This window comes from Sceloporus undulatus, unplaced genomic scaffold, assembly GCF_019175285.1.
Source record: "Sceloporus undulatus isolate JIND9_A2432 ecotype Alabama unplaced genomic scaffold, SceUnd_v1.1 scaffold_14, whole genome shotgun sequence".
NCBI lineage: Eukaryota > Metazoa > Chordata > Lepidosauria > Squamata > Phrynosomatidae > Sceloporus > Sceloporus undulatus.
In genome coordinates, this window is record NW_024802936.1 from 2318375 (window position 1) to 2331088 (window position 12714).

The following is a 12714-nucleotide window of genomic DNA, read 5'->3' on the forward strand; positions in this document are numbered from 1 at the left end:
CAGTGGTGGTGCTTGCCCCGGTACCCTTGGGGAAAAGGAGAGGTGGAGGAAGCAGCCCTGTCCCCATGCGGTGGTAGTGTTTGCGCTGGCACCCGCAGGGAAGAGTGGAGGAGGAGGAGGCAGGGGTGAATCCCAACCTGGCAACCCTTGAGAAAGGGTCGAGCAACCCCCGAAGAGGTCACAACCCCCAGGTTGGGAACCCCTGGTTTAAAGATCAGAGGTTCCCTGAAATCTATCTTTTTGCAATGTTCCAAACAACTCCACTGGCCAGAAGAGATACAAGGAAAAGAGGAAAAATGAGGCATGATATTTGTCTTCATTAAGTTTTAAACTACTTGGTTTTTTTCCTGTTTTATGTATGTATGTATGTATGTATGTACAGTCAGCCCTTCTTATACACTGATTTTTTATACATGGATTCAAGCATACACGGTTTGAAAATGTTAAAAAAAGTATAAATTTCAAATATCAATCCTTGATTTTCCATTTTTTATAAGGACACCATTTTGCTATGTCATTAAATTTAATGAGACATGAGCATACACGGATTTTGCTATACATGGGGGATCTTTGAACCAAACCCCAGCGTATGACAAGGGTCCACTGTACGTATTTTCTGTACTGCCTTTTTCCTGACACAGGACCCAAGGCATCTTACAACGCAGGTCAAAACAAAGTACAAGCTAAAAACCTGCTGCTAAAAAGGTTTTGTTTTGTTAATTAAATAAGTTAGACTATTAAAACCCTAAAACTTAAAAGAGTATCAAAGGCCTGTTACAGACTGCCAAAATAAAGCTGCTTCGGGTCTCTTTGGAGGTATGCTGTTTAAATGATGCATGCATCCTAAGAATCCGGAAGCTACACCAAAGCTGCACTCCAGTGCTTAGGAATGGAGTGTGGCTTTGGCACGACCTCCAGACTCTTAGGACCCATGCATCATTTAAATAGCATAACTCCAAAGAGACCCGAAGCAGCTTTATTTTGGCAGTCTGTAACAGGCCAAAGTTATTTTTTGAAGCAGCAAGAATAAAAGTAAGCACACACACACAAATACCCATTAAAAAATGCCAGCCACAGCTGTTGGTGAAACGTCACGAATAAACTCTTCTAGAACATGGTCTCATAGCCTGAAAAACCCACAAAAAACTATGGATGCCGGCCATGAAAGCCTTCGATTTCACATTGGCCATCTCTATGAGGAGAAACTGTTCCAAGACAACTGGAGACTGGAAAAACTCTGGACCAAGAGAGCACATTTACTCTGCTCACTAACCTTCCTACTACGCTACAGACACACACATACCATACCACACTTTCTCACAGCAAAAAGGACCTTAAAATTCCCACGGGCCAACTGTATATATAATCGAATGGAACATGCACTGTTACGGGGAAAATTCTCTGAAGATGCTAGCCACAACTGCTGGTGAAACATCAGGAATAAACTCTTCTAGATAGCAATATTGATGATATCAACGTTGCTGAGAGGTCTGACTGAACCAACAGGGACACACTCCCTCTGTCCAGTTCCTGGCACAGGTCATCCACTAAAGCAACCAAAGCTGTATCCATTAAATAAGCCTGAAGATAGACTGAAATGGATCTACATAATACATCTCATCTAGGCACCTCCTGAGCCTAGAGGTCACAGTGCTCTAGAAACTTACCCCAGAAAGCAATACTGGAGATTGGCCATTAATTTTACAAATGGTGGGGTTCAGAGAGGCATTTCCCCCCCTTTCCTGTAATGGTCTCACCACCACTTCCTCCTTCTTGCTGTTTAATTTGGTTTGTTTTCTTCTGTGGTTAAATTGTGTCCTTGATTGTAAATTTCTAGATGAAAGTACTTTGTGTTGCTTTTGTTTTTGTTAAAACACTGATACATTGGTGACTTTAGTCTTTTCTCAGATAAAATAATTACTGTTCCTCACAACTGTCTTTAATGGCATGTTCAAATTAATTGTTTACTACCCCATTTACTACTTCGTATGTTTACCTATTTAATCCTTTATTACTCATCTATTATCTGCCTCTGAGTAATCTTGGGCATGAAAATGTTACTGTGTTCAAACATTTAAAAAAAAACCTGTGTTCAAATTCTAAACTTATTGTGGGTTATAGTAATGTGATGGTTTTTGCTTAGAACAGATTTGACTCAAAGTGAGGATAAGAAATAGAAGATACAATGGGCACACCATACTCTCGGCTAGAAAAACTGGATTCTTTCCATCTGCCTTTCCTTTTATAATATCCACTTATTGTTGTTTTTTCTCTCCTTTTCACTTCAAATTGTTTTGATCAAATATATAATTGGGCAGCTGGCTTTGATCCCTTATCTATTAAGTTATAGATATACCTTAATGTGTTTATAAATTTGATCATGTGAAATTTTAACGGTCCAAGGACCTCTAACAAGGCAAAACAGGTTTTTTGCTATGCCTAAAAAATTAAAAGCTGATGCTATCTTTCCACTGGAGATTCATGTTTTGATGTCTGATAAAGATCAACTTTGCAAAGACTGGGTTTGAAAGTTTTAAAAGGTAATGGTATTCCCCACTGACATGGTTGTTAAGTCGTGTCCTACCACAGGGGGTGGTGCTCATCTCCGTTATTAAGCTGAAGAGCCAGCCATTGTCAGACTGCTCTGTGATCATGTGGCCAGTATGATTGCACAGAACGCTGTTTACCTTCCCACCAGAATGGTACCTATTTGTCTACTTGCATCTGCATACTTTCGAACTGCTAGGTTGTCAGAAGCTGGGACGAGTGATGGGAGCTCACCACATCGTGCGACACCCGGGCCTCGAACTGCCAACCTGCCGATCTTGCAATCAACAGAGTCAATGTCTTAACCACACGAGTGATAATTATACAAAAGCAAAAGTGTTGTCATTCTTATTCACAAAGATGATTTGTTTTCAATTACTCAAGGTATTGCTCTTTTGTGAGCTATGGATTTTGTTCTATTTTCCCACATGACCAACCCAGCAAACCCTGAAAAGGTCTCCTGGATTTGAAGATACTGAAATTTGCAGCAACAGTGGAAACTTTAAGAAGAAGGAGTCAATGGGCAAGGATTTAACTCTATGAGAATTTTACTTCCAACAAAGGTAAAACCTTTGCATTTAGAATACACATGGCAAGTTTTACCTAAGCAGAACCTAATTTTCTCCCCAGATGTAATAGTATAGGGATTTTTTTTTTTTTTTTGAGGAATTTAATTTTCGCTGCCTAACAACAAAGGAGCAGTAAGCTTCACACATGACAGGGACAGCCTGGATCTTCCCTCTTTTAATGATTTTATTTAAAATTTTCAAATATCTAAAACAGATCAACAACAACAACACATCAAACAAACAAAAAGAATGAAAAAGGAAAAAAAATAAGAAAAGTGATCGGAACTGCAAAATTCAAAAAAGCTAAAAGTACAAGAATTAAATGCATTATAAAGGAAAAAGGAAGAAAAAAGCTAAAAGCGACTTCCAACTCCAAAAGCGATTTCAGCAGTTATTAACCCAACACACTCTCTTAAAAACCTATCAAAAACCTTCTCATTTAACAAATCACCTCCTTTCTATAAAATCTAATTTTTAATAATTAATGCCTTATATTCCTATTAGTAAAGTCTTGAACAGAAAATCTAATATTAATATTCAACATTAATTATCATTAGCTATTTCTAATGCTATTACATCTCCCCTAGTTTTAATCAAAATTAATACACACCACCTTTATATAATAACCAGTTTACACCGTCACCCTTTCTTTTAAAATCAATCCCATTTGACCTCAGTGTATTAGAACATCAGCTGTATCTCTCATCTCCATTTAAAAAAAGGAAACTAAAAATTACATTCTTCTCTTCGTTTTCAAAAGCCGTTAATTATACCACAATCATCCATTTAATAAGTCTCCAGTGCCTTCTCAATTATTCTTAACGTACTGGCCAATTGGCCGTAATAAAGTTGTTGTTATTATTATTATTATTATTATTATTATTATTATTATTATTATTAATATTCATAAAAGACTCAACCCTATAAAAATCTGCCTTAAAATTATGTTCCTTTATTTTAAATAATAAATTTATTACCTTAAATCAGCCTCAAATAACAACCCATATTCCAAAATCCAAAAAATCTAACCCTCCTCTCACTACCTTGGTGGCAAGAGCCCAGTCGCACAGTGGTTAAATGCCAGTACTACAGCCAAAACGTTGAGAGGCCAATCCTGCAGGACTTCAGGTTGACTCAGCCTTCCATCTTTTCATACATTAGTAAAATTAGTACCCAGCTTGTAGGGGGCAACTGACTAACACATTGCAAACCACTTAGAGAGTGCCTAGCACTGTAAAGCAGTATAGAAGTGTAAGTGCTATAGCTACCCATCTTATTTAAATTTAAAATGGGTTTTCTACCTAATATTTGCCATGGCATGGGTCAAGTTGGGCAAAGTGCAAATTATCTGAAACCTGGGATAGGAACAGCCATCCAAAAAGTAGCCCAAATCCATGCCTATATCATCCCCTTTGAAGTGGCTCTTCCACTCCACATAATTCTTGGTGCCCTCAACAATCACCTGCAGTTCCTCACAGACTGCCCCCCCCCCCATCTTCATATGTGTGCTGATCACCAGCTTCCCTAATTCTTTCAGTCTGCAGCCCCCATGATCTCCCTCAAATTCTCCAGAGTCTCTTCCATAAAACCAAAGTCCCCATCTCTATTTGTGATTGAGTCATACACCTTCAGGCTTGTTTCTCTGTCTTGCTTTTACATGACTGATCCCATGCTGCCATTATTTCACTTTATGCTGGTAAAATCAACTGGCAGATGGGTATTCTCTGCTTTTTTATTTTTCCTTTTTAAGGTGAACAAGGGTATGCAACAAAGATTTCCTTTCTCCCCTTTGGTATTTCATCAATGTTTGAAACCACTGGTGTGTGAAATTAGGAAATACAGTCGCCCCTCCGTTTTCATGGCGGATCCGTTCCAGACTCCCCAAAAAACGGAAATGCGCCTATATTCAAGGTTTCTATAAGATGGATGCTTTACCACAGATATTGCATGTTCTCTTATTGTATATCTTTCATGTTTACTTTCAGCAAATCAATACTATTTACAGGAAATTTTGATGGGGGTCTTTACTAGCCATTATTCATCCAAGAATACAACTGCCATTTCTGAGATTAATTTTTTTAATTAATTGTCCATAAATGAGTCTGCATCATCAGGCATATCTCAGAAATCATACAAATAATTGACAAATATGGCCTAATTTGAGTACTCTTCCATAGCCAATCTTGATATCACTGTATTTCGAACAAATATTTGGATGGCTTTTCTTAGGTTCTATTCATTTAAAGAAGAACAGCATGGTAGTCCCTATACCACCAGGGCATCATGTAATCTAGTATCTCTGGAGCCGAACAGACAGGCCAAATGTAGTGGCTTTGGGCCACTTTGGAGATGTGCTGTTTAAAGGACACACGCATCCTAAGAGGCCGGCCTCTTAGGGACGCATGCACTGTTTAAACAGTACACCTCCAAAGTGGCCTGAAGCCACTTCATTTGGCCTGTCTGTTTGTCAATTGCAATTTGATCTATATAGCCTAATGTATTGTGAAGCCTCTTAGCCTGTAAAAGCTTTGAGAATTGTGGGAAGATGTAGATTGGACTCTACAAGTGACACAAACTTAGCAAAATGTGCAGTTTGAAAGGAGGACAGTTTGAAAGGAGGGCAATATTAAAGAATACTTCTTCCCACTGTATCTGATCTCAATAAGTCAGAAGAAATTTTCTGCAAAGGTAATTGGATAAGAACCTGACATAAAGATCAGCAGCAAACATGAAAATGGCCTGGATCCTATTTATATTAGAATCATAACTAGACCCAGTGAATCAATTGCTGAATGGCGAGTCATTTTTGTGTCCCTTCATGTCTTTTCTGACTTCTGGCAACTCTAAAGGAAGCCTATCACAGTGTTTTCTTAGTAAGATTTGTTCAGAGGAGTTTGCCATTGCTTTCCTCTGAGGCTGAGATATAAGTGAATTCCATTATAACCAAATTATTCCCTAAAGATATTTACAAAAATGTATTCTAACTAGATTGCCGCACTACACTCTTATAGTGCTGCTATTCCACTTCAGCTCCTCTGACTGCCTCCTGTTGCATTCTGGGATTTGCAGTGTATGGAGGGGCATTTAGAATTCTCAGCCAGAGAGCTCTTAGGCCTCATGGAACTACAAACCCCAAAATGCAACAGGAGGCAGCTGGAACAGTTAAAGTGGAACAGCAGCACTATAAGAGTGTAGTGCGGTAATGTGGTCAGTCTCTGCCTGACAAAGTATTAGCTGCCAACTTCATACAAACAGGTTAAGGTCAGCCCTGAAAACATAATCTTGTAACTGGGTAATATAACACCAGTCAAGCATAAGCATTGCCTCGTCTAGTTCAAAATCACAGGGCAAATAAATGAGATACCGATACGTTTTAAAGATCATCTTATTTTAGTACTTTAAACTCTTGTGTTTGTTTTTCTATCAGTGACTAGAAACAGCTAGTCAATGACATTATAAATTCAACAAATAAATAATTTATGTGTTGTCTAATCTTACATATCAGGGTGAAATATAACAGCTGAAGAGAAAAATAATAGGTTTAAAGACTAATCGAGGTTTTAGATCTCTGATCAGCTTACAAGCTAAAATGAACACAATGTCAATAACTATGTGAACATGAGATTGTTTTTAAAGTAAATAGCACCAGTGAAAGATCACAATTACTGATATTTGCTGAATGATGTAAGCATCTACTGGAAATAAAAGCAATTTCTCTGTCGGTGCAAAAAGTGTCCACAGCACTGGCCTTGACACCAATTGGAACCAGTGTGAGGGGTAGCATGTTAAAGCCCCCCATCCTTAGTCCCTGTTCTTTCTTTCTTTCTTTCTCTCTCTCTCACACACATGTATTTAAACCAAAACACATTCATGCAATTACTAATTACAAGAACAACATATATTTTGACCTTTGGTAACAAAGAATGGATCAATAGGACAGCAATAATAATGTCACATGTATTTCGGCCCTTTGTAATGAAGAACTGATTAGCTCAGACTTGCAGTAGCATTACAAACTGCTTGAGTCCTAGATTTCCTACATGTCAGCCTGTCATATAGCAATGTCTACCCCATTGTCTGGCTGCTAAAGGGACCAGAAAACTCTACTGATCAAGATGAGTTACCATAAAACTCTTATCAATAATAACTAAGAATAAAACTTGTAGATTCTGGGACTGTATAAGGCACACAACAACACAAGTAATAACCGCCTCTGGTAATAGAAAAGACACAACAAGAGATGGCTATCTCAGTATCAAACATTGGTGTGATTATCCCTAGACATTTGGCTAGGGACAGAGTGCTGGACATGTTTGGCTTTTAAATTCAATCAACCAGGAAGACAATGAATAATAATATGCTGAATATTAAGAATCAGCAAACAATATTGTGCTGAAGAAATCATCAACGTATTTGCCAAAACATTCAGATCTTATTATTGGTGTAGGCAATCTTAGGTTATGGTAAAAGTATATAGAACTTTAAAGAAAAATCCAATAAAATCTAATCAAAATGTGGGCAGGAATCACAAAATCTGTTTTGGTTATATGGAGTACTACTAAATGACATGTGAATTTTACACAGGTAGTTAAGTTTCTTGCTGCAACTGGAACAACCCTTCTCCAAATCAAGCAACCAAATGAAGCCACAATAGAAATCCCACAGTTACCAATATGGTCTCCCATATTCAAGTTGCATCTAGTGGAATGCTAATCTTTATTAAGAGGAAAACTATGTACATTGACTTGATAATTAGATATAGGTTCCCATCTTCAGGCTTATTTCTTGAGCTTTAAATACAGGTTGAGTATTCCTTATCCAAAATGCTTTGGACCACAAGTGTTTCAGATTTTGCAAATGTTTCCCTTTTGGAATATTTGCTAATTGCTAAGTGAATGAATGACCAGGAGGACCGCTGCAACCCCCTTGAAGGCAAAGGCGGATGGATGGAGGGCTCCCCAGAGATCTCCTATAAAGTAATCATGTTCTTTATATAAAATAAAATAGTGTAGTATTTGCAGGCTACAGATAGACACAAGAGATGTGATGTTGCAGAGAGAGGCATGAGATTTCAAAAACTTGCTTTTTAAAAGATGCATGAAAAATAAACTTTCTGATTACTAGGGCACTGGTGGGAGGAAGCAAGCAGCATCAGAAGCTGGTGGGGGATAGGGCCCAGTAAGAGCAGTCTTCAGGAAGAGCAGCCTTGGCAATCTGTGTATGATGGGCAGGGCAGCACAAAATTTAAGTTGCTCTCCCCAACTGCATGTCTCTGCAACCCACAAATACTGATCCATTTGTTTTATATAAAGGACATGATTTTGGAATATTTGACAGCCGCCTACTTCCATCTTATCAACCAACAACCAGGGGCATACTACCCAATTGCCTCAAAGGCAGAAGCAGGTTGCTGGAGGGCTTCACAGAGATCTCCTAAACAATAATATGGTCCCTTATATAAAATAAAATGGCGGGGGCTCCTGGTAGTTCACATGTATGTCCAGACTCACATCCCTCCCCAGTCTCTCAAATGTACATACTGTACTACATTATTTGTGTTGTAGCTCCAAACATTTTGGAATTCTGGATAAGGGAGACTCAGCTTGTACATCAAATGCCATTTTCCTGGACTATTTTAGGAAGAATGCTCCCTCAGCTGTTCTTTAATGATTTCATTAAGCACACTTACGCAATTCACAATCATGAATGAGACAGTATGCAAGTACACACTACCAACTGCTTCCACTGCAAGGAGAAATGGCTAAACAAGCCACTAACCTTCTCTACATGGTTTACTTATTTTGATATTCAAACTCAATCTGTCTTATCTCTTCCCTGACAGGCCATTAGTAAGCAGTTCTAAACAAGCCAAGGTTCAATGCTCTCTGAACCTTCGTTTATGGTGACATACAGATATAGCCAATGACTTCCCTTCTAGGAAGAAATCCACAAATGTCACCTTATGAGATTTTTCAAGTAATCTGCATTGTCCTGAGCTGTATATATGCCAAATTCAAACTTTCCAAATTGCCTGGAAGTAACTATCAACCAAAAGTATAGGACAAACACCACCAACAAAGGTACAATGACTCTCAGTTCAGACACAGAGAAAGAGAGATGTAAAAGTGTATCGCGTCTAATTTTTTATAATAATTGGGAAACCTTAGACTGCCCATAACACAGATCACAGGGCTTTATCTCACTTGGAAGTATTTTAATGATTTTAGATCTCTCTTGTGATTCAGCCCGTGAGTATAAGCATCTTCTATGTATGTGGCCATAACTCCTACTACTGTACCAGATATAACAAACAAGTCAAACTTGCTACAATATCCTGTGAATAAACATATAGATCAGGCACCAGTTTTAACCATACATACAATTGCAGGACATGAATTATTTGAAGGTTTATGAGGTCTTATGGTTACAGCTTTTAAAGAATGATGGAATAGAGGAACAAAATACCTTTTTTTCAAAATCGTGAGAATGTGTGTACCATCATGAAGACTTAATAAAAGAGTAATATTTGCAAGTGTATAGCCAGCCTGCCAAGCACTTGTGGTACTATCAACCGAGATTTCAGAAAGCTACTGTAGCATATTCATTCATTCAACAGATATGTCTCCTAGATTTCAACTGCTGTCCATAAAGCGGTTCACACTGTTTGTTTAATGACCCATCTTTCCCCCCAATATGTAATCAAAGGCAATTCACAACACAGATTAAAACAATATGGAACTAAAAAGGATCTTTATAATTAATGACAAATTTTAAAAGTCACACTAAGAACAAAAGTGGAGTGCTCGCCACTAAAAGCCCTCCTACAACAACCAGTTCATAGGCAAAAAACCATTTGCATGATGAAGAAAAGAGAGCAGGGAAGGTGATGGGTAAGTGTAGTCAAAGAAGCTAAGGATGCATCCACACTGCAGAAATAACCCGGTTTGACACCACTTTAACTGCCCTGGCTCAATGCTACGGAGTTCTGGGAATTGGAGTTTGTTTTGGTGGGGCCACAACAAATTCAAATTCCCAGAACTCCATAGCACTGAGCCAGGGCAGTTAAAGTAGTGTCAAACTGGGTTATTTCTGCAGAGTGGTTGCAGCCCGAGAGTTGGAGAGGGCCATAGGGGCTACTAGGGGCTATCCAGTTCAAACCCCTGCCATGCAGGCAAAACCTGATGGGAAAGTGTTGTACAGCCCAGGAACACACTGAAAACAGTTTCTAAAGGCAACCCCACAGAGTGTGTTACAGTACTGAAATTACAGTCACCCCTCCTTTTTCACGAGGGATCTGTTCTGGACCCCCTCATGAAAGCGGAGTTTCCCCTATATTCAAGCCCCATTGGTTTGAATATAGGCACAGGTGCTTGCTGCAGGGTTGTGCAGGCACACGCCATGGGCACACACCCCATTCATTCTCCCTCCGTTCGTCCCTTGCGCATAAGCGAAGGACGCAAGTCCAAAGACTGCGAGAACGGAGGGAGGACAGTAGATGCAATAAAGCATATATCACCATAGCCAGGTCTGACATCTCCAAGAACAAGGGCAGTTGTTGCACTAGTTTTAACACTCCTGGTCACCGCTAAAACCTGGGCATCTAGGCTCAGGGATGAATCCAGGAGTATGCCCAAGTTGCAAATCTGAGATTTCAGGGGAATGTAACCCCATCCAGGCTGAATCACTATATCCCTGATTGGCCTTTTGACAGACCAAGAACATCTCTGTCTTGTCTGGATTAAGCTTCTGCTTCTTCACCCTCATCAGGTCCATTACTGACAAAAGACACTGGTTTAGCATCAAAACAGTACCACTGGAACTGGATGGAAATGAGCTGGGAGTATAAGCACAACATTTCACTTTAAACAAACAAGCTGCCACCACAAAATACCTACACAGATGCATCACAAGATGTGCAAACAGTGGTTTTGATGGCAGAGCAGACGCCCACAACCAGCATCCAGACAACTAAATGGCAAAACCCACAGAGCATCAAGCATATGAATGCGTGGAAAAGGAAAAGCCAGGCTTCCAGAGAAGACAATCCTGAACAGCTCCCTCTGAAGCCCAGGGTCCTAGATGTCCTCAGGGCTGAAGCCGGGGGATGCTAGACACCCACAAGGCAAAGCCCCAAATGGCTACTGAACAATGTGAAGTCAAGGGCTTTCACAGCCGAAGCCCATAGTTTTTTGGGCTATGTGGCCAAGTTCTGGAGGAATTTATCCCTGATGTTTTGCCTGTGGCTGGCATCTTCAGAAGGCGGAGGCATGGAAGTGTGTGGGGCACAGATACTGTGTGACCCTTGGTTGAGAGGAAGAGACTTACATGTTAATCTGTGTGTTGGTCTGTTGGTGAATATGCCTCTTGGACCCTTGTTTGGGAGCTACTGAACAGTTTCGTGTTGCTGTTGTTGCTGTGTGCCTTCAGGTCGTTTCCTGTTTATGGCGACCGTAACGCAAGAGTCCATCATGGGGTCCTCTTGGCAAGATTTGTCCAGAGGGGGTTTCCCACTGCCTTCCTCGGTGGCTGAGAGAGCGTGACTTGCCCAAAGTCACCCAGAGGGTTTCCATGGCTGAATGGGGATTCGAACCCTGGTCTCCGGAGTCGTAGTCCAGCTCTCAAACCATTACAGCACGTTGCCTTGAGGCTGAGAGAGTGTGACTCACCCACCCAATGGGTTTGCAAGGGCAGAGCTGGGAATTAACCCTGGTCTCACAGAGTCCTAGAGTTGGAAGGGCCATCCAGGCCAACCCCATTCTGCCATGCAGGAACTCTCACTCAAAGCATCCCCATCCAGCCTCTGCTTAAAGACCTCTAAGGAAGGAGACTCCACTACACTCCCAGGGACCGTGTTCCACTGTCCAACAGCCCTGACTGTCAGGAAGTCCCTCCTAATGTCGAGCTGGAATCTCTTTCCCTGCGGCTTGCATCCATTGCTCCAAGTCCTATTATTCTCTGGAGCAGCAGAAGACAAGCTTGCTAGCCTCGCTACTATGGAGAGGAAGAGGGTGAAAAAGAGAGCTATCATCATAAAAGGCTCCTTCCCCGCCGCCTTACCTTTGCCTTTGAGCTCCCTCGCAGAAAAGGGGGAAGCAGCGCCCAGCCGTCCTTCTCCTCTTCCAGGCGGCTGTTGAATGAAATCAAGGGAGAGGCGGCGCGCGACTAAGCGGATGAGGCGGACGAACGCGCATGCGCACGGCCCCAACTGCAAAAAAAAAAAAAAGAGGAGGGAGGAGGGGTGAGGAAGAGAAGGTGACGCACGCGAGGAGCAGCAGCCGCCGCCTCGCGCTGACGCCCGCGCGCATGCGCCGAATGAAAATTCTCACCCCCCCTTCCCCCCTCGTTTCTAGCACTTCACGCTTTTCTCTTCATCTTTGAAGCGAGTGAGGGAAAAGCCACGTGATCAGGGATGAGGGAGGGGGGAAGAGGAGGGAAAGGAAAGAGATGTTTTGTGCGCGAGGCAGTGCGCGCACGCGCATTCGCGCGACTGTGTGATTACCCGCCTGGCGCGCGCTCAGGGATTCCACCCAACTGCGACTGAAAGCCGAGCGAGCCAATTAGTGACCGATGGAGAGAGTGGGCGGAGCTTCCTCGCCTC

General features: G+C 41.2%; 1 protein-coding gene across 2 annotated transcripts in view; it reads right to left on the reverse strand.

The window, feature by feature from the left end:
• The window catches only part of LOC121917292 (phosphatidate phosphatase LPIN2-like), a 53051-nt gene extending 40745 nt beyond the window's left edge, over positions 1–12306 (reverse strand). For both annotated transcript variants that reach the window (XM_042443109.1, XM_042443108.1), the window contains exon 1: positions 12174–12306. The gene's annotated coding sequence lies outside the window, so the exon portion shown is untranslated. The remainder of the gene's footprint in view (positions 1–12173) is intronic.
• Positions 12307–12714: the final 408 nt, after the last annotated feature.